Source organism: Physeter macrocephalus, unplaced genomic scaffold (genome assembly GCF_002837175.3).
Source record: "Physeter macrocephalus isolate SW-GA unplaced genomic scaffold, ASM283717v5 random_2435, whole genome shotgun sequence".
Taxonomy (NCBI): Eukaryota; Metazoa; Chordata; class Mammalia; order Artiodactyla; family Physeteridae; genus Physeter; species Physeter macrocephalus.
Genome location: NW_021147721.1, coordinates 1 through 6,514, shown reverse-complemented (window position 1 = coordinate 6,514; position 6,514 = coordinate 1). Strand labels below are relative to the sequence as shown.

The following is a 6,514-nucleotide window of genomic DNA, read 5'->3' as shown; positions in this document are numbered from 1 at the left end:
GCTGTACAGCGCAGGCTCAGTAGTTGTGGCGCACGGGCTTAGTTGCTGTGCGGCATGTGGGATCTTCCCGGGCCAGGGCTCGAACCCATGTCCCCTGCGTTGGCGGGGGTATTCTTAACCACTGTGCCACCAGGGAAGCGCTCTATGGTGCTCTTATTTCCAACCCAGGTCATCTCCACAAAGGCTTTTAGATTATCTTTGGGTCTTGGGGATATTCTAGAATTTGAGGTTATGGAAAACCACACCCTTATCAACAGTGTTTAAAGCCAAGTTTTTGTTGTCTTTTGATACAGCTTTATTTTACTTTGTGGAAGTAAACAAAGACTGCTCAAATGAGAAGAAGTAAGGCTATTATTCAGAGCTTGCTACAGCGAGAGTCAGCCACCAGCATTTTGGCAGTGACTCCAAGGCAGGCAGAGGAGTGGGAAAGCTTTGTAGTGGAAGAAAGGAAGGCTTTGGGTGTGATTGCAGGCTGTTGGCCTGGGGAAGCTGGAGGTGGGGTAATTAGAGCGCCCTATGTGATTGGTTAGGGGAGCGTATTTGGCTCTTTCTGATTGGTTGGATTTCTCTGTTTGGAATCAGGGGCAAGAATTAGGGAAGCTCTGTTATTATTCAAGTCCTGGACATTTGGGACTGATGGTTATAGAGGGGTTATTATTTGGCTTTCTGAGCTGTTTGCTAGAAATAGTGGTCTGATTTCCTACAAGTCTGACTTGTACATAGTGTATTGGTTTCCTGGCTGGTTAGTGTAGATTATGGGTTGGTTTTCTGGGCTGCTTGCTGTAGATTGTAGGTCAGAGTTCTATATTTATATATATTGTCTGGCCGTTATCCATTTGTATATTCAGTTTCTCCTAGACTTTCTAAGAAAATAATCATGATGCACGTGAAGACGATTATTGAAGAATTATCTGCAGTACAGAAAAATGGAAAGACTCTAAATTCATAACAGTAAGGGTCTAATTTAATAAATCATACTTTTAAATGTAGTATATACTTTAATTTTTGCATCATGTAGAAGAATATCTCATGTAATTAAATATTTATAAACTTTAAGATAAAGAGAGCAGCTATAAAACGTTTGTTTTCTAACTGTTCTGTTTAGTTTAGTAAACTATATTATATTAATGTAATATTATATGACTTCCATTTTAAGATGATGTAAATGATGTAGAAGAATATCTAATGTCATTAAATATTTACAATACTTTAAGTCAAATAGAACAGTTATAAATCAACATCTGTATTATGACTTGAGTTTTGAAAAAAAAAATGATGCCTAGAACAAAATACTGGTGTGATATGTATCATATTGGCTCCTGTATCAGCATGGTGGGGTTAAGAGTAATTTAAGATTTTTTTCCTTTTCTCTAGTTTTAAATTACATGGCATTCATGTGTACTATTTTTAGAAACAGAAAATTCCTATAAACGTGTATTTTTAAAGGGAAAAAGAAAAAAAATAACCCATAGGTTGACATATGTAATGTGCCCATTTAAGGGAAGGAGAGACTAAGCTATTGAAAACGACGTGAATGGATGAGTCCCCATACATGTAGTGTCAGAAGGTAGAGCTGTCTAAACGTGCCTCCCTGCAGTTTTTACGCGACGTGATCACTGGCTAAAGCTATTCGTTATGATAGCACTTTCTCACAAATGTGTTTCTTGAAAACTGTGAAAACTTCTATCCTGACAAGATGTCAAATGAAAGGCAAACATTTTTGTACCACAGAAATTCTAATCCTTTCACAGATGCACTGGGAATATTTATCTTCAGGACTCACTTGGAAGCCAGCAATGTTTCTCTAAGTACTTCAAGTCCAAGGATGAAGAACTTTGTTGTCCACATGATGATGTGATTTAGACCCCACTTCCCCTTTTGAGACAGATCTTGGTGGGCTTAGTGAATGGCATGCCTTGAAAGAGCCTGTAGGTTCACACCACTCAATCGTGTTCTTCTCTCAGGCAAAAATTTTTGCAGAAGACGATAGCTATTGGTATCTTTGGTCATGGGAAAACAGAGGACATTGTGACCTTAAAAGTGGCCATTGGGTGTGTCTTTCGATAAGGACGGCTGACCCTCAGGGGTCATTCCACTTTGCATAATGGTGTAAACTAAGACCCTTGTTTTGGTCCATTATTTAAAGAGGATACTAAAAATTCAAAAACCCCATGTATACCTATTGATCTTGGAATTCTAATTCATCTTAAAATATTCTCAGGGAAAGGAGTAGGCATAGTATCTCCCTGAGTCCTCCATAGTGCCAAGGTTTGGTTCAAAGTCAGGTATCCTTAATGAGCATCTACTTTATGAAGAGGCCAATTCTACCTTCAGCTTGAAAATGTAGATTTTGAGAATGAGTGAGAAGCAAAGACTGATGAGGCTTTAAAATGCAAAATGAGACTTTACTCCAAAATCACCAGGGTATTTATGCAATTTTTTTCATCGATGCTGTTCATGTATGAGTTATGAACCTTTCAGGACTAAGTTAGCCAAAAGGGTGATTTTCAACTGGGTAAGCCAGTGGTCACTGGAGTATTATAAGGGAGTCCTTGAATCCATATGTAAAGTGATGGTATTTGTAGATGTCTAAATAACATGTCTCTGACACATACACACTTCTGTTTTTCAAAAATATTTAGGTACTTTCATAATTAGTAAAATGAAAATTTATTTAAATAAAATTAATTGATTTAAAATGTATTTATTCTGAATTCATAGGAGCTATTTAGATTTTCTATCTATTGTTGCTTCAGTTTTGGTAACTTGTTTCCAAGTATTTTCACCTTAATTTCTTATTTAGTATTATGTTAACACATAAAGCAATGTTTTTCAGATAACTGTTCCCAGAGAAGAAGGAGGAAATCCTAGAAAGTGAGAAACCCAGTGGACCCAATGCCAAGCAAGGAAAACCAGACATGCAAAGTCAAGAGCACACCAGCACCAGCCCCGGGCTCACTGAGCCTGCCAAGATCCCGACCCTGTAAGGATAACTTACATAGCTTCATGCTGGTGCAGCCTCATTTACTGGCTGCTGCTTTTCATGCTTTGTTAAGGGTAAGGAGGCGTTCCACATTGTTCTTGAAATTTTTATATATGTTAAGTTTCCAGGGCCGTAGACAAAGGCAGATAATCTACAGGGTAACTTCCCAACAAGATAGTTCTGTGTTGCAAGTCATCAGTGGGCCAGAAACATGTGTGCAAGATGAGATGTCTGTGGATGCGATGCATGTCTTTATTGATGAACATGGTAAGTCTTTAGAGCTCTTGACTCATGACGTAGAAGGGGGAAGGCTGGCAGCTTTCTCAAGGTCCCATGTGGTCTCTTAGCCTGAGGACAGGTTTCCCCTGTATCTAAAAGTAGAGTGGTCCTACGAGATCTTTCCTAAACTGAAATGGTGTAAAGCAAAGAGGCAGTTAGCTAAGGATGCCAAAAATACATCAATATAAGACACAGATGGTCCTAATTCAAAGCCAGGGCAGCTTGATGCTGAGATACTGGGTATAGTTCCTGGGGAGGGAGCTTGGTGATCCTACTCTAATTGCTTGGGGTGTGCGCTGGCTGTATAACTCACTGCAAAACAAACGCTGAATGCTCTTTTCACTTTTAGCCTTTTAGAAGCAGAAAAAATTTTCGGATTTCGTTCAGTTAGCAAAAACATGTACGAAGGTAGGTCTTTCGTAAAAAATGAGGTGGCGTAAAGCGAACTTACCAAAAGCGGGGGATACCTGTACTAGCCTGGAACGGGAAGGCTTAGTTCTGCTTGCTCACAGACAATGTTCTTAGAACAGAGTGTGCGCCCTCCTGCCTCAGGGCCTTTGCACATACCGTGTCCCTGTGCCCACATTGTGCCATTTATCCTTCGGGTCTCAATTCTAAAGAAAGTTCTTCAGGAGAACCTTTCCTGGATTTCCCAGGTTTAATCAGGTTCCTGTGCTCTTTTGCTCTCCTAACACCCTATCCTTTTCCTTCTTTGAGACTGTTACAGCTTCTAATTGTTTATTGACTTCCAATAATTTGATTAGTGACATTTTCTCCCTCACAGTTGTAAACTTTGGGGAGGTAATGCCCAGCACCTAAGAAATATTCGTTAGATATATGTTGAAAATCTGACCTTGATATATTTTTAATACCTTGTTATAAACAAGATTTTAAAAAGTAATAGAAAGGAAGGACGGAAGGAAGAAAGAAAAAGAAAGAAAGAAAGAGAGAAAGAAGGAAAGGAAGGAAGAACCATTAAATGGCAAATTCAAGGTTCCTGAGATAAGGGGTATAGGTCTTAGTTTTTGTAGGTCGGGTCTTGGGTTAAGTCCCTTATAGATCAATGTAAACTTATTATTCTACTCTCACGAGGATCCTGGTTTGGATAATAAATCATATATTACCCTCTCTATATAGATCAGTAGTTTATAGTTTGAAGTGCTTTTGCATCTGCAGAAATACAAAGAGACTTTTACATTATGAAGAACAACATTAGCACTTCTATCAAAGCCTCCAGAGGAGCCGTGGTTGTCATTGTGAATGTTTCTTTTGGGGGTACCACCTTGAAGTTGAGGTCCAGCACTGCAGACTCCGTTGCAGCTGCTCATGACAGACGAGGTTAATTATGCTTCCCTGTCACCTGAAGAAAGTACGCCTAAAACCTCTTCTGGGGAGAGACCATTTACACCTCAGAACCCTGAGCCACTTTAGCAGGCTAATTTAACTCCACAAATTAATTCCATGTCTTTCTTTTCCTCATTACCGGGCTGACATACCAGTCAGCAGCTGTGCCAATGCTCATCTGCAAATTCAAAGGTTGGGATGGCCCCTCGTGGTCCACCGATCAAAACCACACACTTAATAAGCCTCTTTTGCACGTGATACAAAAAAACCCCACAAAAAACCCAGTTACAGCATACAGAGATCATCCTGACACATGAAGAGAATATACAAAAGAAATGCGTTGAAAAGAATATACAGAAGGGGATTAGAAATGGTACAAATTAATCGATGAAAGGCAATTAAGTAATAAGTAACTGAGTCATGTGATATCACTTATATGTGGAATCTGAAAAAATGACACAAATGAACAGAAACAAACTCACAGACATAGAAAACAAATTTCTGGTTACCAAAGTGGAAAAGCGGGCAGGGATAAATTGGGAGTTTGGGATTAACAGATACACACTATGATACATAAAATAGATAGACAACAAGGTCCTACTCTATAGCACAGGGAACTATATTCAGTATCTTGTAATAAGCTCTAATGGAAAAGAATCTGAAAAAGAATATATATATGTATAACTGATTCACTTTGCAGTACACTTGAAACTAACACAACACTGTGAATCGACTATACGTCAATGAAAAATAAGTAACTGAGTCAAACTTGTCTAAGCATATTATCAGAGAGGTACGTCACAATTTTCTTCGCTAAGTTATACATTCTGTGGAGAACTACAATGAATGGACCTAGACTACCAAAGGTTATCCTTAAAATAGTCCAAAAGGAGTTCCCTCTAACTTGGAAAAAGTATACCCGGAAATGATCATATACAAATAACTGTGTAACGTTCTTTGCCGAAATTTTGCAGGGGAAATTAAATCCTGTTACTTAAAGTCTGGAAATCAGAAAGAAGGCCCTTTCCAGCATCAGCCATCAAATTATGACGGCTTCTCTCACGCTGGGTAAGTGGGGCTTGTTTTCTGGTTGGGGAAGGTGTCGCGTTGCTGCCCCCAGCAACTTACATGCAACTGACTCTGAGTGTAAATGAAGTGAAGATCCTGGTGTAGAATGAATGTGATAATCCCTCTGTAGGCGGCAAAGCATGTGGGTTTCACGTGAAAGAAAAAGAAAATCAGATATTGTAGAATAATTGAAAATAAACAGAACCCCTTTCATAGCAGCCACTTCCAAAAGTGGATATAACACGTCGGCATAAGTCGAGGGGAACCCTGTGCAGACAATTATGGGAAAGGTGGTGATGCAGCTCAAGAACGCGTTATTGAATTCGTCTCAAGGAGCGGACTAGAGATGTGGTTAGTTCTCATCTGCGCTGACAGGCTCTTTTGTAGATAGATGATCTAAGCATCCTTTCTCTTCTCCTTTGGTGTGTGTTGAGTAACTTTCCTGATCACGTTAATTAAGTTGATATTGAATTCGCTTGCGTATCCAGAACGTACGTGGATGAATGGTGGCGTAGCGCACGCTGTAAATCCTATCAGTGGTGGACCGAATTCATCCTTCGTCCTGGACTTCAAGATTCTTTGAGGATAACCCACAGGGCCGGGCCTCAGTGGCTTGCTCTGAGTAAGGGAGGAGAGACTTTTCACGTACATTTCTCTAGCGGTGTAGCCTATTTGAGGATGTATGGAAGACTTGTGTGATGTCACGGGGATGCCTTAGGCTTCACGCCTGGAGAGGGTCAAGGGAGTTACAGGAACCCTACTTCCAGATTCTGGGGTGCAGTGTTCCTTCCTAAGGTCAAAGTTTCCTTACCAGGTATGCCTGGGAAGTTCAAAGGGAGC

General features: G+C 39.9%; 1 long non-coding RNA gene across 1 annotated transcript; it reads left to right on the top strand.

The window, feature by feature from the left end:
* The first annotated feature begins 860 nt into the window (after nt 1-860).
* Nucleotides 861-6,445, top strand: LOC112063008 (uncharacterized). The gene is made up of 4 exons (XR_002890904.3): nt 861-951; nt 2,837-2,983; nt 3,105-3,250; nt 5,581-6,445. It is a non-coding gene; the product is annotated as an uncharacterized lncRNA (long non-coding RNA).
* Nucleotides 6,446-6,514: the final 69 nt, after the last annotated feature.